General features: G+C 46.5%; 1 protein-coding gene across 2 annotated transcripts in view; it reads left to right on the top strand.

Moving 5' to 3' along the window:
* LOC144136190 (neural cell adhesion molecule 1-like) overlaps positions 1 to 23,837 on the top strand; it is a 408,281-nt gene that overhangs the window by 70,382 nt on the left and 314,062 nt on the right. The window lies entirely within an intron of this gene.

Here is a 23,837-nt window from a genome sequence, read left to right as displayed (position 1 = left end):
ATGAAAAGCCATAGAGAGCGTAAACACTAAATATATAAGACAGTTGATACGCTCTCCTTATTTACTTTTTTCCGCATGTGAAACACCGAGCAAAGGTAAAACGCGTATGTCGGCTTTTAGGCGAGCAAGGAAAACAAATAAAATGCAGATGATTTTTTAATTTATTAAACGCGCTCTCTCCTCTTGGAATGAGGCCGCTCACAGCAGAAATTTTAAAAGGTCTTGCACGCTGTATGAAAAATATCTACCCAACATGTAATTGGCTGTAATTTCAAGGACAAACATTAACCCGTAGGATTGCGCTAACCGCCCAAACTAATCATATATAATCGTAGGCATAAATCGTAGGCACATAAACGAAACTCATGAGCTTTTAGCTCATGTTTTTGCTTATATGAATAGAAATTGGGATTAATCGTCTGTTTCGTTCAACACGCACATGCTGCCTCACGTAAAATATATCAATCTGAAAAATGTTTTATACTTCATAAATTATAGCTATAATATCTCAGTGCTCATTATTGAGTTGTATTTTTGTGCTCTTGCACTAGCAAGAAACCGTGTGTGAAAACAGAAATTTAAACGTCGGGTGTTTCATATCTCACTAATTAATTTCAGGCGTTCAAAAAGCTCTGAAACGCAGTGCTCATCAATAATCATCTAAAGCACTCTGCATTAAAAAAAAATCTTTCTCGTGTATAGAGAGCTTGCCAAGCATAGGGCGTTATGAGTAAACCTGACTTCAGGTTTCGTGTGCTCGGCGATACGCACGCGGCCGCTCGTCACCTTCGCTGTGTATGGATGTGCACAAACTCGCTTGTCACTGCTGACGCTGTCGGCGCGAGGGGCGCGGCTGTAGGGTTCTGTCGAAGAAGCGCTTACGTGTATTTATTTGGCTCCAGAGAAAGCCAACATAATAGGTGAATGATCTGGATATCTCTTCGAATATTTTATTCGGAGCTGCGAAGGTTTGCGATTGAACATATTCAGCTCTAGTACGGCGCGGTTAAACTACGTTAACGCTGTTTGGAGTACCGCGTAAGAAGGTGCGATGTTTCTAAATTCAACGGTTCTATTACTCGAGACAGGGAAGGCAGAACGGTGCATGTGGCTTTCAGCTACGCTAAGTTATCGGGAATCCCGTTTTAAGATTTACCATGTCACTCTACTGCGACTGCTAGTTGGCGCTCATAGGGATTAGAACTAAGCTGACGACGTAAAGTGAACTTTTTTCTGGATAAAAGTGACTTTCTTCTAATAGTCACTATTTCGTTGAAGAGATAGCAAATCGCGCCTGAACTGGCTTCAAGACAAATACCATCGACTACATTATTCACTTTATACTACAAGAAATCATTGTAACTCTAGGTTCGTTTCAACCTGCTTCTATCGAGAGTACTGCCTGATTTGTTGCAAATATTCTCATTTACAGATATACTAAATAAGTCAGCAGTAGTAGGGAAAAAAATCCCCCAGGACAACATAAATTATCTTATGCAGCCATCGCATATGTTTGCGTCTCGTGCATAGTGCGGTCCACCTGTGCGAAAAAAAGCCCTACGATTGAACGTCTGCATAAATCGAACATTACGCAGCTAATGGACTCCTTGCTCAGAGGCAGCGCGAAGCTGGAAACTCGCAAAGGCTGAAAAACAGTAATATCGGGTGATATCGCCGGTAATGAAAACAGAAACAGCAGAGGGGCGTTACCAGAAAACAGCACCACAGCTTGACGTCACTTTATGGCAAGGGTCTAAAAAAAAAAACCTCGCGAAGGAATACCATTAATTATTTGTACCCCGAGCTGGCGTTGGCGGAGTCCGCTTTTTCTGCCTGCGCGGCCAACCAGATGGCGAAAAGAGGGCCGCGGTTAGCAGCGCTTCGCGCGGCCCGAGCTGCGATAGATTTTCGCAGAGGGTGGCTGGCTGTGGTCGTGCACGATGGAAAGCTGGAGCGTGCCGTCATGTGCAGTAAACACTGGCAGGCAGAACATTCACCCCACTCGAGCAGAGCGACGTGCATTGTTCTAATTCAGCTCACTTTTCCCTGAGATTTCTGCCTACGGGTTCGCACAGAAGTATACTGAGTCTGCCTACACTGAATGGACAATCCTCAACTGCATGGATAGGATGTGGATGTGTGTTCGGCGAATTCCTCGTGCTCTTCGAGGAACTCGTGGGATTTAAAAGCGACACGACAATGACGACGCCACTTGTTTGAAGGCGAAGCCCACATACACGCATGACCCTCTATCGACGCGCTCTGGTAAAGCAGGAAAACAATAGAGAGAAAAGTGTGTGTGCGCTCCCTCCCATGCCGTGACGGGCCCCTCTGCGAGCTGCTCGCGCTCGGCTGCATCGGTGATCAGGCCGGGCGCTCTTATATGGATGGAACCTGCGGGGCGCATTTTGATTCCGCCTGGGGCTGCCCGTCAAGCCCTCTTTTGCGGCCGCCTAAAACAAACGCGCCTGGGCGCCGATGAGGGAAGGGGACCGCTGGGAGCGCACGGCCGGCCTCCCCGGCTGCCCGTAATGGGGGCGCGCCGGCCGACGAAGCAGCGTCGTTGGTATTCTGTGCGAGCAATCACCGGGCTTCCGTGGCCACGCACGGAAAGGTGTAACTATACATAGGCTCTCCTCTAGCGGTAAGAGCGCTTACGAGGACAGAATGATGTCCGCCTCTATTACGACGCGTTCTGTAGCGCGCCAACGGCTTCATTCGCCGTCCCTTGCCGAAATGAGACGCTCCCGGGGGATCAGGCACGCGACTCCCTTCTTCCCTATATGCGCGCGGCTCTCGCACTCTTCTTGTCGGCGGCGCATACGCAAAGCATCTGTTTCAGCGGGGACCCGCTCTCGCACCACGACGCCCGGAAAATGGAGGCGTCCCGAAAAACAGGCAGGCCAACGGCGCAAGTCCAGCCCGCAAATGCATCCCGCTGAGATCGCCTGCGCCCTTAATGAATGGCGGTCCCTCCACGGCAAGCCGGGCTCCAGCTCGGCCTATCTGGCCACAGTGCGTCTGACAAAAGCCTTCTTTGCTTACGTGCTGTTCTCCCTCTGCGTCCTCGTTTTCGCCCACACTCGGCCGCGGAACGGGCTAGCCATAATCTCACATTTAGTGGTCGCAGCACATTTGTGCTCACTCAAGTCCCGCCATTGGCTAGCGGGAGGACACGGTGGGTCTGCCAGTTTCTAGACGTCAGAGTTTTCTGTCCCTCTTGCTTGAATACTGCTTTTAAAAAAACCCTGAGAACTTGCGACGGAGGTTTTCATTCCCTTCGCAGAGCCCTAACACGCAACCCCAGTGAGCGGAAGAAAAAAATTTGATCAGGGACGTGCAGCTCTCCATGCCACCATTTTGGTCATATCTCAGCGTCTGAGTATCCAGGCTCGGCCCAAGCATCACGCAGCGTTCATCTGCGTGACTGTCCATGCCAGGGGCACCAGAACCAGGTGATCTATAATTCAGGCGTGCGTCTCTCCTAGTTCAAACTGTACTCTCGTCTTTGTCTCGACCCAAGCGGCTGTCAGCTGTAATTTTTCGTTGTGCAGTACTACTGGTTGGCGGGTGCCCGTGGTTCACAAGTTGATGATATATCAGTGTAGTACACTTCCATGGAAACAAAGCGTGGAGAGCTGCCTCACAAAAAAGAAAAGAAATTAAGAAAGCATAGTAACTCCATTAAAAGCTTGAACCAGCGTCACTCGCGTTCTGTGATATTGTACAAGCGCTTATCGAAGCCGCTATAAAATTCCTCCTGATTCGCGTGCCAGGAAAGCAGTACTGGCAGTCGCACGCCCCTAGCCCAGATGGACTGGCTTGCGTCGAGAGCTGCCATATTGTCTCCTTGAGCGCGTCCTTCATATTGCCACAGCTTACTCCTTCCACGGAAATATTCTCGGCCGCATATTGCCTCGGCGAGTGTCGCCAGCTCTGTCGTGCGGCTTTGTACGGAGGTTTGCATATGCGCATGAGACTCCCTCGTTTATGAGCAACGCATTTGGAGCCCGGCTGATTAAGCCTGTATTGTCCCATGGCCGTTACGAGCCACATACTGAGGTGAAACAAGCTCCGCTTTCTGTAATTGCCTCATATGCCCGCCTGCCCACGTGTTTGTTATCACAAGCCGCCTGTTTTGCGACTATCCTTTCTCGGCGACTGCGGGATCAAATCTGGGCGCTGCACGCACCCACGAAGGCATAGACACATATACATATATAGGTTATGTACACAGTGTGCTACGTGAATAGGTGCGGCCTGCGGTTGTTTATCTGTGCAAAAGCCCCAATGCTGATACAGAGCAAACCATCGCTCTCGTCCCCTAGATAGACAGTGGAGGATTGGTGCGAGCAGAACGCACGTTTGCAAAGTATACGTTGCTTTCTTTAAACAATGATGTTCGTCAAGAGAATGCTTGCTAATTCACGTCATTAGAAAATGGAGCACGCATAGGAACTACTGAGTGTAAAGTATTCCTGCGTCGATTCCGGATGTAACTGTAGGCAGAGTTTCCGTCTGGGCGCGAGTAAACATATTCGTAAGCAGCTGTTAGTATCGAGAGCGCGCCCACCGTTAAGCAGGTTAGCCCGGGGCCTGTTTTACGATTTATGTTCTGCTTCCTAACGGTGGCTCCTCCGAGTTCAGAATCTACTTCTTTCCTTCATTCAACTGATAGGTTTAAGTGTTTACAGAAAGGCGACAACTTTATTAATCGGAAATTGACGCACTTATAACTAAATGCACATATTAACGCGAGACAAGCATGCACCATAACTCTCAGTAATTCGAAGCGTAATCTCCGGGCGCATTTATAATGCCACGTTTTTCTTTTGGCATGTGCGCTCGCTAAAAGCTTTCTGGCTAGTGTGTACAGTTGAATATAACCTATCGGTAGCTTTATATTTGTTGTCTAGCTGTTGAATGCAGCTGTTGAATACTGGTGCTCATGTGCTGGCTATTATTATTTTCAGATTTCTTATGACTAGAAATTGCCCTATCGTAACTTGCGTCTACATCATTAAAGCATAGCTTATATTTCTGTTTTTGTTTTGGGGAAATTTTGCACTTGATGTGTAATGAGACCTCTCTTTTCGGGTAACCAAATATAATGTGCGAAGAACACTCATCAAATTTTGTGATATTTTTCAACACCCAAAATTATGTTCGTCAGAGTATCCAGAGCAGAAAACCTCGCCCCCAAAATAATTGTATGTTCGCAGTCCAAGAGCAGCATACCCCAATGGAGCCAATGTGCGAAGAAAATCTCTGTCAGGATACAACTTTAAAGAAAAGCAGTTGGTAACACTGCGTCATGGTCCGCGGCATACTGTATTATTCCGCTCGCCGTTCGCAACACTAAACGAAATCAACTTTTTAAATATTTGGTTGTATTAAGCTGGCCAGGTGCAAAATTCTAGAGCTTGTAGTTTTTTTTTTCTTGTGACTAACTTCGTGTTTTCGTAACAAGAGAAGTTTTAACAACGGGCTATTTTTTTTTTTGTCGTGGAGGAACTCTGTTCGGCGGCCCTGAACAAGGGCGGAGCTTCACTGCAGACTTAAGTTGTATCTGACTATAGGAAAAGAATCAAAGCTTTTTTTATTATTCCTACAGGAGTAACTGACCGCATGTATTGTGCTTCGTCGTCACAGATCAGGTAGCGCAGGGAAATTAGATGAGAGTAATGGTAGTGTCCTCCAACCCTCGCCCTTCAACATCGTTACAACCTACGATATTAGCCTAATCCTCACATGGCCGGTATAACTTTCATTGATGTAAACTATCAATTGTTGGTCTCGTAAGCTGTCGGAGCTGAAATATTGACAAATGTCGGTATTTCGTCACGTCTGTGCATAATGAACGGACGTCTGCTCACTAAAGAAAAAATGGGTCGCATGCTGAAAAAAACCATGTTGAGAACTCACACAGAGCTCCGCTTATGGTCAATGTCTCACGTGTTCATAAGCTGCGTCGTAGCTAGACATTTCGGCATTGTACCACTTACCTGGCAATTGCAATCGAAATTGTTCAGCGCCGCATGAAAACTACTCGAAGTTGGGGTGATAACGTATGATAAAATTGCTCCAGCTGAACAATACGAGAAACTTGCCGAAGTACTCTGCGAGTGCTAGACATCCGAAGCATCACTGAAGTACAGTACGTCCATTGTGACAAAACTACCGAGCAGTCGTTTCTATTCCGAGCACTTTCAAATCAGGCGACCATTACCTTCAAAGTCATGCTCGAAAAAATGTTTAGCCACCCGTTTCAAGAGCGATGTCCGTTCGCGAACTGCTCAATCTGCCGCTAATATTCGATGTGCGCCGGGGTATACCTTCGAGGTTTGTGTTGCTGGCACATGAATCGTAGCAGCTATTTATAGGCGTTGCTTGGCATGGTCATTAGCGATGGCTCATTAAATCATTCACGTCGGCATTACCCGGGGTCTCACGCGCGGAGAGACAGCGTAAAGGGAGGAGACAACGAGTCCATTCCACGGCGTGCAGCATGCGGCGGCCACATTATACGTGTAGGCCACGCGGGTTGCTGCTCACTGCTGCTTGCCTACACTGCGCTGTAGTGACAGCTCGGTTGGCATGGCTACAGACGTTGACACATGTCGCCAAAAGGAGCGATAGGAAAAAAGTGAAACAAAAGCTTTTCGCTCGGGCTATGAGTGGCCTGCGGCTCGGAGAAAAGTGTGCGCTGACGCTTCTTCCGACATGTTTTTTTTTTTCCTCTCTGTTGTCCTCATTATAGAGTTACTTGCTTAGGGGACGCTCGCTTAGTTTAAGGAAGGGAAGAGACATGGCGGATTGTCGCGATGTTGCCGACACAACACTATAGCAAACGCGGCACTCTCATTTCCTTCGTTTCACTTCGCAGTATACAGGCTCGGTCGATTGCGGAAAATGGGGTTGCATTCCTGACATCATGGAGAAAATAAGGCATTCACAGACGAATTCAGACTACCGTAACTTGCATGTTAAATTTGTCTTCTTATATTTACAGTGGCGTGCTAAAATACATTAAACCTGTGCGCACACAAACTCTTGAGGGCTTTTGCGCTTCCCGAGTTCGAAACCTTACGTGACACAAAAAAAGAGCAGTACTATAACGTTCAGTTACATCGTCAGATGGAGGCGAAATTCTAGAGGCCCGTGTACTGTGCGATGTCAGTGCACGTTAAAGAACCCCAGGTGGTCGAAATTACCGGAGCGCTTCACTACGGCGTCTCTCACAGCCTGAGTCGCTTTGGGACGTTAAACCCCCATAAACCATAAACCACATTGTCATATATTTAGTGTAAAAGCCTGGAATACCCACTTTCTCATAATGAAACTCTCAAGTCTATTGAAAATGCCTGAAAAGAATCTACATACTCTCTGACGTAGTATTATTCCTGATCACTCAACACTCCCCATATGGAACTCGTCGCGGCTTTCAACATAACAGAGTTTAGCTTCTTGCATGTGCACGCACTGATGGCGCAGTAGATCACTATAAAGAAAGGAGTAACGGGTGGAGGAAAATAATAAGAGACGCACACCCTCGAGGAGCACTGTGAGGTCATCGGAACCCTGGTGGCGAAAAGCAAGTAGAATTCACAACTAAAAAAAATGCTGATGGCCTAGCTCGGTTAGGCCAGGATGTATATGCGTTGCGAAAGCGCGGAGACTTCGGCATCGGAAGAGTGCATTCACTAGATGCGCCTTTATTATGGTTAATGCTTGAGCCGTCGTGGCGGAGTGGTAGCGTATCCGCCTCAAACGCCAAAGGCCCTGGTTCAGTGAGTGTGCGGAGGGTTTCAGTGCCTCCCATAGATGCCGCCACCGAATACGTTGGTCAGCGGTTAAGCGCAGGGTCTGTTAAGGCGCGTTTATACTCCAGCGTAACACGTGCGCGCGCGCTGCACGACGACTTCACGTCGGCCAAAGAGAGACCCTCTATACTCCAACTGCGCTTGACCGCCGACGCGTTTGGCGGCTTCGGCACACTCTGACCGCAATGGCGGAGACTTGGAGCCCGTCTGTATTTCGAGCCGAGTGCGCCAGCCGCCGCCGGCCCGTCCAGACTGGTTCGGCTCCACGGCGAGGCGCGCGTTGTGACTTCATGTGTCTCCTCGGAGCACCGACACGGCGAAATCGAAAGTTCGTGACCAGTAAATCTTTCGCTTTAAAATAGTGCATGAGCGTTCGTAACAGGAATTAAAACATCGGCTAGGCACTGGAGCCGTCATCTGAAAATATGGCGACATCGGGACCGTAAGTTTCGCCGTCCCTGAAAATGAAATCGTGGCTTCAGTGCTATTCAGCGCCTTTTGCATTGTTAATAAATCTGCATAAAAGCTTCTCAGCAGACTGTTTCGCCAAAAGTATTCCTTGTTTAAGTGGAGAGAGGCAAGCTTTCTCTCCTTTTACTCTTCTTATTCACATCGGGCGTGTAATTAGTAGTTGAAGAATATAGTTAAGGAAATAGTTTTTTGCAAGCAAGAAGTTTCTTTGCATTCTTCATGTTGCGCATTTTTTTTGTAACCATGACGTGGTATTGCTTAGCAATTCGCTGCTCTGCGTTCCTTTTTTGTTGCTGCCAATTATTAATGAAAGCTGGTTTGCTTCAAAAAACATGTGTTCAAATTTCGGTGCAACAGAACGTACAGCGTTAAATTAGACACCCGAGTAATTAAGAAAAAATCGAAGAGTGATTATATTTTAGGTGTAACTTGAAGAAAACCTTTTGGAGGTTGCTTTTTCGACTGGATGAAAGCTTGGTTTGGAAAGTTCAAATTTTCTCAAAAGGAAGAGTAGATAAAGAAAGGCAGGATGATTTCACAGGCATACGTCCGGATGGCTGATTGCGCATTACAAAAACAAGAGAAAGTTTACAATTTGCACTGTTTGCAATTCAGGAGCTGCGTCTATCCTAGCTGGCCAGTAAAAGCAAAAAAGCTCGTAATTGTGTATAGGAGGCCAGGTTAGCCAGTTGCTTCCGGCAGGCGGATTGTGGTGAATTTCTGGGCCGATGTGAAGTTTTAGCGCAAATTATAACTCACGGTTAAGAAGTGCTGTCAGAAAGATAATTTAAAACTAATAGATTCCCTGTTGTGGTTTTTTATTATTATTCATGGTGCACTTGCTATGCTCTGCAGCCTTCAGGTTTTGCCCAGAAAAATAGTTTAACTGATCACTGAATGAAGTCTGAGTATATTTCACACGTAAAATCAATGAAATATGTCATTTCAAAATATGTTTCTAGAAAATGCAAGCAACGAGAATGTGTCGCTAAGAATAGCGATAGTTTTGTCTCCGTTACCAGCAGCATGAACCTTGATGTGAGCAGAGTAAATTCAGTGGCGATTCTAAAAATCCTCAACATGCTTGCAAAGTAAATGTTTTTTTAAATGCCAGAAATTCATCTCAATTTGTTCTGAAAAGAGCTCATATGACAATCTCGAATCTTCTTCAAGACACGTGAATGTGACACAGGCCGCGACCTCACTGAGATTAGCACAGGTTCTGCCCTTGTTTGGTCACACAGAAAAATGTTCCTGCTAGAAGAAATGGTCTAAGCCTGAGCTTAATGTAGTAATGAACTAACTATTCCAAAGAGTATTCGTTAATTACATTATTTATGACCACGGGCGGAACGAGACACAGCGCAGCGGTCATCCGTGATAATCCCAATGCAGTCACGGTCCATCCATACCGACCTGAGCCTGTATGCCATTAGCTGTCTCTTCCTTTGCCAACGTTCTATTTTGCGCAATTTGAGTTTTACGCAGCAATAAGTCAATTTGCTCGAGATTTTTTACGAAAGTAAGGCCACTCGATGCCAAATAGATTCAAACAAAGCTATTAGCACAGTTAAAGCCCCTCCCTAATTATGTAGTCATGTATCATTAAGGCAAAAATTCACGCTTCAAGGCTGTGGTGGACTGAATACTTATCGCACAGTCCCAATATGCTTACAGAATAAATCGAATTATTTTTTACTCAGGCACTCAGTAAGCCAGTCGGTCTGGCAGTCAATCTCTCAGAACAGCGCTTGGACAACAATGGCCCAACTTCAGTAGCCACCATTTCAATTTTTGTTTCATTTATTTAATTTGCTCGCACATTGCAGGAGAAGTGCCGCAGTAAAAAGCGCTCGATACAGGTTGACGTACACCCGTACCAGGGCCGCATGGCCTAATATCGTGTCATTCAGCTTGTTTACAGCACGCAGCCGTAACCGAAATAAACTGTAGTGTTCCTTTAAGAGCTCTGTAGCACCTCTGATCAAGTTTCTTGCTTCTGCGTCTCTGATGTTTCCCTTCTTACCTCGGTATTGGCTGCGGGCAGGAAGCGACCAAAGCAATCGTGTTGTAGCATGCGTAGTACTCGGAGAATCACGACACCAGCGCGCTGACCCCCTCCGCGGTGCGTCGTTTCCCCTTACACTCGCTGCGGTCATGTGAAATACATGCTGTACCCATGTGCATCGAAGTCTCCTTAAATTCTAGTCTTTCCTGGACTCTTACACCCCCCTCCCCTTTTCTGTCCCTTCTCTTCCTTCTTTCGCTTTATAATCATCCGTCAGCATAGTATTTAGGTAGCTAATCCGGTTACAAATAAACCAGCAGAGTGATTGTCTCATGAAGAATTTTATACAGAGAACTGCCTGTGAAAAAACGGACAGCCGCTGAAAGCCCGATTGTAATAAAGGAAAGCTGCTTCCTTCCTTCCATCAATGTAAGTGCAGCGCCCGCCGCTAGAAATGAAGCAGATCCTTTCGTTTTTACAAGTGACAACTTGATCGTGACGGTGCCACCGAATATACCCGAGGGAACGACTCTCGCAGCCTACTGTTACTAATGCAAGGGAAACACAATAAAACTAACACGCGAGGCCTACCTTATTACCATGTGGCACGACAGCTAACGTCCGCATATGGTGCACTTAATGACCAAATTACAAGCGCCCTCGGCGACCAGAAAGAGACTAGCGAATGGCAGCGTCACGGTTTTGTTGCTTTTTTTTTGTCGCTGCTGCAAAAGGTGAATATAGCCAGTGCGGCTGACCGCATAGCATTTTTAATTTCAAGTGACTTCCCAGAAGAAACAAAGAAAAGTTTTAGCCATTTATTGGCTGCAAACAGACAGCGAAAAGCATAAAATTTTGTTGTGGTCGACGAAAGATTAGTTGGTTCGTGGGGTTTACGTCCCAAAGAACTAAGGCTCTGAGGAACGCCGCACCGGACGGCTCAGATAATTTTGACCACCTGGGGTCATTTAATGTGCGCTAACATCCCACAGTACACGGGCCTCTGGAATTTCGCCGCAATTGAAATGCGACCGCCGCGGCTGGGATCGAACCCGCCTCCTTCGCATCAGCAGCCGAGCATCATAACCACTCAGCCACCGCGGCGGCGGTCGTCAAAGGTCAGCTCCTTACCGAAGATTGTAAGCCTACACTATTCTACATTACTATGGCTGTCTGTCACTCTTACCCGCGGTACATCAGTGGTGCGGGAGAGACTCTTTTTATTATTCATTTATTTTGCCTCGAATTACATTCTGCCTCTCACTCTACGATTGTCACTCCCCATTACTGCTTTTGTCCCGTGAAGATATTCGTGCGCCTTCAGCACAGAACTACTGCGGTGGTTGGTTAAGCATTTTAATCAGCGGAAGGCCGGGAGCGGCACATCTCGATTCGACAATGCGATTTCTAGGTATGGTTGTTAGCGACTTTTTGAAATTTCTGTACGGTCTCTTGACCAGGGCTGCATACAAATGACATGGGGTGGTGATAAACATTTTTTTCAAAGAAGAACTTTTCGCTCGCCGAATTGGGAGCGGCTCTTAGTCCAGAGCTTCTACGGTCCAACTGTCTTTAGTCCCCTATAGGCTTGAGCTGGATAGCATGGCCTCTCACTGCTCAGGTCGTGGTTTCGGGATTTCGGGGCAGCCTTGCATGCTTTTGCTTTTGCATGTAGTGTGATACAGTGCGTGGTGTTTACCGCATAACGAACAGATGACTCATCCGCCCCAGGGACGGTCCCACAACCGTACAGCGAGATCCTTACGCACCATAAGCTAAATCGGCGAATCCACCCCCCACCACACAACAAGCTGACGCGGGAAGAAGCAGTAGCTTGGAGGCAGCTGCAAGCGAACGCATACTCACCCCTCAGCCTCTTACACCACATAGGTCTCACATTTTACCCAAGATACTGTTTTTGGCAAACACATTTTAGATTGAGGTGATGTGAAATATAGCAAGTGCCTTTTAATCGCCTTCAGTCGCCTAGCACACATTAAGGTAAGGGGGTTAAAAGCGGGTGTTGGCAATGAGCGGAGTGGTCTTTCACGATTCGTACAGTCGCGGCTCTGCCTGTTAACAGTCCTTTCGCACGCCACAAGTACTGTTTCATTATTCGGCTTCATAGATGGTTTGATTTTGCTCTAGGCTACTTCCAATAAAAAGCTAATAAAACCAAAGTAAATTAAGCAGGATGGCCACCTGGATATGTCCGTAGTCATTCGTTTTTGACCAAATCCAGCTTTCTTAATTATCTCTTTTAATTGCGAGGCAGCTGTGGAATATTGTAAGATACTGTTATGAACATATTGATAAAGTAACGGTATAACCTTCCGATGCGTAGAAAAATCTTGCTTTTAAATTTGTCCTACGCTCGCACTGAGTTAAGACTGCCATAGAAAACCAAAGGGGCGCGTTTTTGACAATAAATAGCAGAAAACCAGAAGTGTCCCGAAGAGAGATCTGCGGATGTTTTGATTGTTATGGTGCAATCTTATGGAACGCGAAAAAAAATTGCGTTCATAAACAACTTCCCGTTGAAAAAATACACATCAGAATTTCTGGGTACGAGCGCCATATAGATAGTGACGAAGTACATGACAGGACGCGCAACAAATGACAAAATCTTCATTTGGTAGTCGTCATGTGCCTTCTAGTTCTTTTGACTCTGCCTTAGTCCATAATGTTCTTCCGAATAGGAAAGAAATGCCAGCAGCAGACTGCAGTTATAACATGCAATCATATATCTGCTATTCCTAGACACCTGTGTAGCTTTTATTTATAGCCGTATGACTGTGCTGGAGTGGATGCTAAGAAATAATTACTTCCGGGAGCCTTTCCTCATTTCAGAATCTTTATTAATATTTTTGCCACCAACCAAGAAATAAAAATAAGTGAAATTAAAAAAATCAGCAAGATAACATTGGTCCCGGCGAGTATAATGCTATATTCAGCCCAAGGGATCAGTACGACAGCATTTGCGTTCCGTAGTCAAGTCCATATGTAAAATAGCGGGAAAAGTTGAAGATTCTCTCTTGTATTAAAAATGCACTTATCACAGATGCTTTCCTCGCGTCTTTATAGTGTAAAGTATTTTTTTCACACAGATTGTTTAGACGCTTCTAGCATCCTGGCTGCAGTGCTTACATGCTGTTGTTGACTAGGCCGAAAGAATAAACTCGGCACCACTCCTTTTTTCAAATATCCCACTTGGCGGTAAACAATGCCTTTTTGAACGGCCCATAAAACTTTCGTCAGTCCACAAATAACAAGCATGAAACTTCGAAGCATATGTTTGAAGACGCGTGAGTGGCGAAAAGATGGGACACTTTGATGAGAGGCTTTGTAACACCTAATGAACAGGCAGTGACAATAGAAGCTCAGAAATACGGCATGAGAAGCAAAATCACGTCGACAGACGTCGTGAGGATGCACGGTTCCTGACGTGACGCATCACGACAGCTACAAACGACTGGCTTGGCTCGTCTGCCGATGCGGCACGCCACGCTGCGATCGGTGCAATCCAGGCACGTGGCCGGGCCTTGATGGTCGCTGGCGACGAGCGCCTCGTGTTCGCCCCCGGTCCATCGGAGCACGCAAACGCAATTTGGCCGCGCACGTTGCTCAGGCTTACGTACTAGGACGCGGAAGCGAATGCGAAAAGTGCGTCCTTCGTGTACCAGGGGCTTCTCTCGTGCTTTTTCCGAGCCGGGATTTATTGTGCTGGGCGTGCTTCTCGACTCATTTGCCAGGAAAGCGAGTCACGGTGGATGCGGTGCGTGTTTAAATTCTAGCCGTTTACGGTGGCCCACACAAGCGCTAACTGTACACGGCCGCTTCTGAGACCACCAGACATTGACTGTCCTCTTTGGCCCATCCGAAACTACAGCGTAATGCACTCTGTCCACGCTTAACGCGCCCAACTCACTAGAAGCTTCTAGGACCAAGGCAGAGTGGAGCCACAGGGATGTCTTTTTTTTCATTCCTGAAGTGCGCAAGCGGCTTATTACAGCCAAGCTATCGAGGGGTGAAAGCTAAATTTGGTGCGAGTCATGCGGAATTGGTGTTTTCCTTTTACTACGTCGAAGGGAACACGACAAAGCGACACAAGCGAGACGCAAGTTTAAAAGGGAGAGGCCGGGAAACACGTCCAAAGAAGGCTGCAGTGCAGAAGGCATGGACACACTCCCGAGCACCAGAGAAACTATAAAAACGCATCCGCTATTCTTTATTCCGAGGAGCTCCAAAGCCAGCGTTTTCCTTCACTCGGCTGGAGCTCTTCGGTTCGTAAGAGAAACAAAGTGCGTATGACTAAAAATTGCGCCAATGCGCAGCGCAACTAATTAGCCGCGACAAAAACTGTCAAGTGCAGTGTGCAGGATTCAGGTGAAAAATTAAACGCTCATCTCGATTAACGAGATTGAGAAGAAACTCCAAAGCCGGATTTCCTATGGGAATTAATCGTTTTACCGGCTTCGCTTCAGTGATAGCGTCTGACGAGCTTTCCCGTTGCCTTCCTTTTGTAAAACAGCTGACAAAGAAAAGACGATCCGACGAGAGGTGCTCTGGAAGAAAAAAACGCTCCAAGAAAAGCGCTCAACGCATGCCACGAAAACGTTGTCGCCCACGCGCACATGCGCTCTCGTCCGAGCCTATACGCAGCGACTGTGCTGGCTAGTGCGTGCACAATCTTCGTTCTTCTTTCGCTCGCACGCACAGATGGCAAGCATTACGGATAAATAAAGGCGGATTAACTGAGAGGCGATCCAACTACGGGGTGCCGGGTAGGCGTAAGGCAGCGGATTGCTCGCAACCGCTTCCTTTCTGCTCCATCGCGAGAACGCTCTAGGTTTTCCTAAACACACGCAGGCGGGCCGGTGCTTAACGTGGTGCGAAGTCAGTTTAAACGCGAGCAACTCGGCGAGGCAGAAAAATGAACTCGGCGCACGGTAGGCGCTCGCTAAGCCCGGCCTGCGCTCTTGCCGAGGGGGCACCCGCCAATGGCGTGACGAGCGCAGCAGCAGCGATGGGGCGGAGGGAGACGGGAAAGCTTTTGTCCGCGCATCTTCCGCCGAGAGTGCGGGATTAGACGCCCAGCGTGTCATAGTGGCAAGGAAGACGGGTAGCTCGCGCGAAGAACTGGCAGCCAACAAATTATTGAGCGAACGACCCCAGTATTTGCCGGGGGCTTAGGATCGCCATTAAGGGGGCGCGCGGAGGGGCAAGGAGCAGTTCCTCAGGGCAGCTTTGCACGTTTGCTCCGATACGGTAAATTTATACGCGGGGATTCCCACGGTCTGCTCGTCTCTGGGCTCTCGTTCGGACCCCTTCGCAGCCCCTCTGCCCACGCGCTCGGCCCTCCTCCTTTCCACTGTCCCCCCGACTGGAGACAAGTACGAGATCGGCTGCAGGCACACGCGCTGCGGGATGTGTGTCGCCGGGCTAAAACGGGACTGCCGATCGCGGGGGGCAAAGCGCCGGGCGGCTATAGCTTCCTCGCCAGTATTGAGCGCAGTGAGATTATTTGGGTCCGTGTTAGAGCCCCGAGCGTGCTGCTGCATTCCAACTGACATGCGCCTGCCAACAGGCAGCGGAGCTGTGACATGACAAGCAGGCTGCTGCAATTAAATGTCCTGCGAGATCAATCATTAACGCTTATTTATCCAGCTGATGTCGGCCTGTATCTTCCTTTCAGCTATAGCGATGTCGAAGCCTCGAAGTTATTTTTCTTTGTTCTGCGTAGTTAGAATCATTAGACTCCTGGAAGTAGGACTCATAATAGTCCCGAGATTTAAGCAGCCGATCTGGAAATTACTCGCCCAAGGGTACCCCCAATTACAAATGCTGACACCCTGCTCTCAGGTTCAATGAGTCATACAGCTACAGACGACTGCGAGCACCCGCTAGTCCGGGCTCACCTCATCATGTCAGGGACAAAAAATTCATCTCACCGACGCGGTTTTCGAAACTCTGACATTTAGTGTTGCAACAATTATAGATTGGTCCTTGATCACAGTTCTTCTCCGGCTCATCGCTGGATAATGAGGCATAATTCTTCCCTGATTTTACTTGGCTGCCTTGCGTACGAGATAGCTTGCCAACATTAGTACTGTCGGCTAGTTTTTTGCTCACTTTTTGTCTGTCCTTAAAAAAATGCAAAGTTTACGCTTTTTATTGGTTTAAAAGAGTTTGAAGAATTGGATTAATTATTTCGGATGCTGCTTTTACAACCACACCGATAAATGCCAAAATCATAGCCCATGTTTTGCGTTGATATGTAAAAAAATGCCTCTTAAGATAAAATAAAAAAAATAGCAAGCTCCATTCAAAAGCAACCAGTTCGCTGCAGCTCATGCTAAATGAACATGACCTGTTGAGGCTGCAAATGCCATAGCTTCTAGGACATCAGAGTATTATGCAAACCACAGAAGACATCCCGTGAGTTCTAAATGCAAAAGTGAAGCAGAATTAGAAAAAAAGTTGTGTAAAACGAAATTCGTAGGAGTGTTTTGGTGTTGCGACATGATGTTCACGCTTAAAACAATATGAATATTCAATTTTGCGTTTTCATCGCGTGTAATTCCTACTTTTGCACATCACCCCTCTATTTTATGTTGAACTGCAAAAAATTATTTCATATCTTTTTCACTCCTGTCTGCAAAACTTGGATGCCCCTTTAAGAAAATGCATTCGACACATGTCGTTGTTTTTCATGCACGCGTGGTGGCCAAGATGCAGCTGTGTGAGCCAGAAAATTCAGTGTCGTAACCGCTCTAGCCAAATTCACTCAGCAGAATATGCATATAATTCGAGGTTGAGCGAAAAGCCAACAAGAAAAGTGTTCTGCGCAGCTTCTATCTCAATTGCAGTCGTCTGTCTGAAATTTGTGCCGTAATCTATACAGCTGCTGACGGCATACAAGTGCCACCACTACAGAGCTTTGCCGAACAAAGTTGCGCTCTGCACCACATGTTGTGGACGTGTTCGATGAAGGCATATGTGCGCGTCAGCTTCCTCGTGAAGGAGGGCCTACTGCAGAACCTCGAGTTTGACTGTAATAAGTGGACACTAGACAATCATACAAACTCGTTGCAGGTTTACTCGTCAGAGGGTCAAACTATTCTACATTTTTCCCCATAACTTTGCTACTTACATACATTTGTGTATTTTCGCAGGTTCCTTGAATAAAAAAAAACACTAGGTTAAAAGTAGCAACCGGTTTTTTTTTTTTTTTGGGGGGGGGGGGGGGGAGGGGAGGGGGCAAAATGTCATGCAACATCGACATAAAAGTTGCCAATTTTTTTTTCACTCGCTCTCTTGTTTAAGCCGTTATAGCCACAGGCACTATGAACATTACATATTACCGCGCCCGCGTAATCAGGACCTACTACGGTAGGTTCTGATTATAGTCAGTGGATATGCCAGTTACCTGCCTTACGATCACAGACCAAAGCCAAAAACAGTCGGGCTAAATATGACAAAACAGAAGCAAGCGTACGTTTTTGCTTCTTCATCGTTACTTTGGTGTTTTTTGTTTGTTTTGTTTTTAGAAAATAGCACGCAACGCTCTTCTCGATGTCCTTTGCGGAGCCACCTGGCGGCCGACAAGCGGCCTACTCAGCTGCTCGCCGCAGTGTTTGTGGGCTCACCTTGCTCTCTTTCCTCGACGCTGGCCGATGAAGAAGCATACGAGCGTCGATAGCTGCCGAATGACGCTGAATTGCCGGCTTAAACGGTTTGCTAATCCCTTTTAGTGGTGCCATTGGGGCAAAGCGGTCGTAATGGACTTGGGTCACGCGAGAACTAGATGGCGTGCGAGCGTGCGCGGGAGATGGTGCCATTGTTCGCCCTTTGTCCACGTGTTTGAAGTGTACTCCTCCCGTGTCTATGAATTTGCAGAATTTGTGATGCTGTGTCTTCGCAAACCGGTCACCCAAATCAAGCGCTGTGAGCTCGAGCGGTAGAAAGACAAAAAATGAGGCGGTCTGCTGAAGTTCGCTGTCTCAAAGTGTTTCACGAATTGTCTACTTTTAGACTCCCTTTAACATGGCGCAAGGGAGTTTGAGAGCAAGATTCGTCAAGAACTGTATTGCTCCGTACTGCGTTTACTGAAATCCTACTCTTGATGAATGTCCAGCAAAAGGAGTGTTTCTCTAAGCGCTAGTTTTTCTTTCCTCTTCTGTGTTTTTGTCCACAACGTCAAAGGAATCGAGCATAAATGTAATATCAAAGTTTCAATCAATCAATGTTCCATTTTTCTCCATGAAGGGGGGGGGGGGGAGGGGCGGGGCTGCGGTCAAGTGCATTGGGCCTAACGGTGATGTCATTATAGTGCGCTAAATTGTTTATGAAAGTGCCTCAGCTCGACGACGAGGCGGGGGTACCACTGGTAAGCCCCGTTTTTGACTCGGCTGGTGACTTACATTGCCGGCTGGCTCTATCAGTCCTGACGACAAAGGCACTACTTTCCAGCGCGAGGAGGGCGAAAGAAGAAATCGCAGAATGAATCAACTTATATCTGTGCAGGAAAAAGCCGCCAGTGTAAAATTGCAGGGAAAAATTTGCTCATAGCGTGTTTCTTGTGCCCTAGAAATTTTATTTAAATTTTTTAATATCTCGCGCAGCTGAAATGTTTCCTACTCAAACTTGGTTAATTTCCTAATTACAAGATAAAGAATGTACTTAGCTGCGCTACGAGGAAAACAAAAACACTGCTTCAATATTGCTGTGTGTGCTTTAATAATTAAACTACTGTGTATTAATATTTTTAAATAGTTCAGGTTGGATGAAACACCCTGTGTGTCATGACCGTGGCGCAATACTTTACCATAGGGGTATTGCCTTTCATTGGCGGCACGCTTTTCATTTGTGACGCACTTCACAAAGAATTTTACGCTTGGGTTTTTATACAGGAAGCTATTGGTCCCCAAGCGTTCTTTCATGGAGCGCGGCAGGAAATGCTAAACATATTTCAGAAAGAACTGACTCGGGTTGGGTTTTCGGTATATAAATGGGCGTTGATTGTGGGAAAATAAAGTGCACTTACGGCGGGTGTATTTCGTCTGTCAAGTAAGTCAACAATATGAAATGCGCTGCGGAGTGCACGCACTTGAGGATGCCATTGATAGTTACCGTGAGACGTGTAACTTATATATTCAAATAAGCTTGGCTTGTTTGTGTTTCCCGGCAATATCGGCTTAGTAGCTTTTGCGAACTACTTGGCTGTTGTTCAACTTGCCTGGCGCTGCATGCCGTGAACCCTCTTGTGCGTCGGTATAACTCAGCGTTACATTGAATTGTACATCATTTAATTACTTCCGGGCTTATATAGCCCTCGTTCTATTGTGATATGTTCTTGATCTACGAAAAAAGTTTTCTGAAGAATTTTTTTCGCCGAGCCTAATTTTTATTTCTATCACAGTGTAAATAAGTATTAGCTCTTATTAACCAACGTCAAACCCAAATGTAACTTCGTGACCCTATGTCAATAAAACAAACCCGCAGATGTCCAAGCTTCCTCATGAAGACGTGAACGGTGGCGCAACAAGGACACTAACAAGACAGATACGACACATGCGCTCACTACCAACTGGTAGTGCGCACATGCGCACACTACCAGTTGGTAGTGTGCGCATTTCATCATGCACCAACTCGCCTCTCAGGCCGTTATTCTGAAGCAGCTTCCTCACCCTTCTCCTGCCATCATGAGGGTATATTCAGGCACTGGACTTAGCATGCTTGCTCGTAAACTATAATCCAGATCTTTCAGCCGGTTCAGGACTTACATTTGCTACAATTTTTTTAACAGCCGCGGATTTTTAAAATACAGTCATGTGAGGCGGATCATTCATCAAAAATTCTGTTTCATGCAATCGCTTTCACCGGCGGGGCAGGACTAAAATATATATCTTAACGGGGCGCCATCCTGCAACAGCGCAATGCACGAATAACCAACTATAATTTTGCTACAACCTAAGAAGAGGTATTTCTTAAGTATGGCGCTAAAATCCCGCAGAACATCTAATGAAAGTGCAGCAAGAAGAAAAATGAAGTTGGGGCCTCTAAGTGCTCAGGAACAACTGCGGTTGGTTGAGGCCCCTAATGACCGGAGTGCGCCAGATTTCTCATTAGCAGGAAAATAATAGCGCTTGTGCGGATCCGTGCCGCGATCGTTGGCTTTGATTATTCTCGGTTGCACGTGCTAGCAACGTTAGTTCCACGCTAACGCGCTCCTTGAGAAGGAAGACTTCGTAAATTTCCTCTTGCTACAAGGATGAACGCGACCGCTTAAAATAAATAACAATATACGGCGAGGTATTGCTCCTGACTCGCTATTTTTGTATATTTTCCCTCTCTGGCTGTCTCGCGGGCATTTAATAGCAAACAAAAGTAATAGAATTTCCAGAATGCTCGAGACCATTAAAATACAGGGCGAGACCAGCAGAACTTACCAATAACACCATTTTTCATGCAAGGCAACCAGATGGAGTTCGAACTTTGCACAAGGAAGAAATTGCTGAAATGGGGAGATGGAAAGAATTGAACGATCGGAATTAATTAGCTTTTTTTTTGCCCTTGCATAAGAGAGAGAGCGAGAAACCCTTTAATGGAAAAGCACAGAATTCAGCCGGCGTTTAAAAATCGCTGGCATGCTACTGTGCACGAGGAAGGGAATTTGGGAGATAAAGGCGGAAGAAGAGTGGTGGGGAAAAAGTAAAATAAAGAAATAAAAAGGGGAGAAGATAAAATGCAGCCATTAAATGCGTACTTAGGTGCATCGGTTAGTAATGATGTAACATATAAAATGATGAAGTGCACAGTGAAAGATTTAAGTGCGCACCTATCAACGCAAAAAAAGGAATGTAACGATCATTTCGACATTTCTGAAAAAGAAATTTACTGACAGACAGCATTGCTTGTTTAACAAATTAACGAACAAATACCCAGAGTTTAGAACAATCTTTGCGTCGCTTTGTTATCGATAATAGAAGATATCGCTGGATTTTCATTTATTTTTATTTTGGTGTCTAGTTTGTAGCGAAGCCAGGCGCATGTCGCCCGTAATTATTTTTCTCATTTCACTGGCATAAAATCTACCAGTCTATTCTTGTTTGGGGGGTATAATTCAAGACTATACTTTTCAAAGGTGTTTTGACAACCAAGACAGACTATTTTTGTTCCTGATAACATTACCTGCCCCTCCTTTGCCTTCTTACTAAGCACCTCTAGGGGCTTTAGAGGCAGTTATTACTTGCTTCCCTATCTGTAGGTACTATTATATCGGGCAGTCGGGAATGCATTATGTCAACGACCAGGGCTATTTATGAATGCAGGGACACTTGTGAACTGAAGCAGTCTAAAATACGCCCCAACATTACAAACCTCTGATATTAAATTTAGGTATAACATAACAGTTTTAAGAGCTAAGATTTTTAAGAAAATCTATTTTCTTTTTTGCCTTGCAGAAGCAGTGGCTTCGAAACTTTCTATTTTTTTGTCATTACCGTGTTGCAAAGAAAGTGGCATCAACTTCAGCGAAGGTCACTATGATACTTGGTTAAAAAAAAATACATGACGATCAGACATCTGATGCAAAAATTTTGCGAAAGCAGTTGTATTTACCCTCAATTATTCCTTTGATGATCCGAAGCAAAGAACCCACGGTCACGAAATTCGGAGGTTGTGGGCTGTGGATGGATGGATGGATGGATGGATGGATGGATGGATGGATGGATGGATGGATGGATGGATGGATGGATGGACGGACGGACGGACGGACGGACGGACGGACGGACGGACGGACGGACGGACGGACGGACGGACGGACGGACGGACGGACGGACGGACGGACGGACGGACGGACGGACGGACGGACGGACAGACGGACAGACGGACGGACGGACGGACGGACGGACGGACGGACGGACGGACGGACGGACGGATAGAAGATGGAAGTTAGGAGAGCGGGGCGGTCGCAGCTGCCAGCATGCTCGGCTTTTTTTTTCTTATTGGTGCGAAAGCACTCATACCCTCACTAACGCCGACCAATAATATTGTCACCGTACGTGCGCTCACCGTACGTACGTACGATCTTGTACCGCTGCCTAGAAACCCGACTTACTACCCGAACTTACCCGAGTTACTCGGGTAACCTCGGGAAGAGCAACGTGGGTCGCACAATCCCTGAAGGTGACTGTGACAGAAACAGCCACCAACCTGCCTATGGAGTGGCGCTTCGCTTAACCGCTGCGCCACTGCGCCAGGAGTGTTGTGAGGACTCCCAGATATCTATGAATGTTAAGTAGAGAAGGACCAATTCTGCATATATGGTCATTAACCTACTGAAGATATCGCGTCAAACATACTCTTAAAGGGGCTGTGAAGGAGGCTCTAATAAAGTTGCGGTGTGCTTGGGATATTGAAGCACGCTGCTTCACGAATAGTGTCCAGCAAGGATTTCTTAAATGCGCTTTGTAGAAGCTGAGTTATCTGTAGTTAAAATTTGAATTTCAGCGTCTTCGCGCCTTTCCCTCTCCTCTCGTCACTTTTTGCACGCTGGAAGGTAGGCGCTCCTTCGCCGACCCCCCTCTGGGAGCGGGCTTCCCGACCCGCCGGAGCTAAGCGGCTTAATGGCCGCGGCCACGGTAGCTGCCTGACGTCTGAAAGAATCTAACCAATGGTCACCTCTAGCCTTGTCTACGCAGATGCGGGGGACGGAGGGGGGTGCGAGCATGAAAATTCGCCGATAAGGGCTCGCCAACTTTGACGTGTGATTGTGGGTCGTCTGCTGCGTGTAGAAGAGTATTATTTGGCTCTGGTTTTCGTGGCAACATAGTGCAGTGATTGAGTGAGTTAATGTGCTCTCCTCGGAAGGCGTTTCTGAGCCCCTTTAAGGCGGAGCTTAAGTGTTCCCTCCAACTGAAGAATGCACACCTGCTTTAGCACGTCTACTCAGCTTAACCAGGTTAAAACCCTACCAGTTTTTATTTCTTTAAGCAATCCGTGAAACTTCACGGTGTTATCAATAAATTCGCTATTTTTATTTAAATACAACTTTTAATCGTGCACTTAGAACTTTTCGTTACCGCCCTGCTTTTGAGCCACCAATCTTCCAATCGTTTTTTGCTTACTTCTGCCGCAGATTCAATTACTTCACCTTTGTTGTCTCTAAATCCTAGGGCCTCAGAGACAGTAACTCCGCCTGCAGCTACATCCAGGTGGATACCGCCACATTTTAATATAAGATGTTGAATTTTTCTACAGATTTACCACACACTGCACATGTGTCATCTTCTTGGTTAAATTTCCTTTTGTAGCTTCGCTTTCCAAGGCACCCATTTCAAACTTCAAACAGTAGTGCTCTTCCTCTTGCGTTAGAACGACTCCATCCTTATTTTCCTTTTCGTGTTTCTTTATAGTTCCACAGTGTTCTTGTCTTTTCATTGAACTAAACCAGTTCTTACCTTCTGCGTTGTTTACCTGTCGCTTAAAGCCCTTTATTTCTCCGTCGTTGTTTCCTGCATGCTAACTGGTTA

This window comes from Amblyomma americanum, chromosome 1 (genome assembly GCF_052857255.1).
Source record: "Amblyomma americanum isolate KBUSLIRL-KWMA chromosome 1, ASM5285725v1, whole genome shotgun sequence".
In the NCBI taxonomy this organism is placed as follows: domain Eukaryota; kingdom Metazoa; phylum Arthropoda; class Arachnida; order Ixodida; family Ixodidae; genus Amblyomma; species Amblyomma americanum.
Note: the sequence above shows the minus strand (reverse complement) of the source record. Positions and strands in the feature narration are given on the sequence as shown.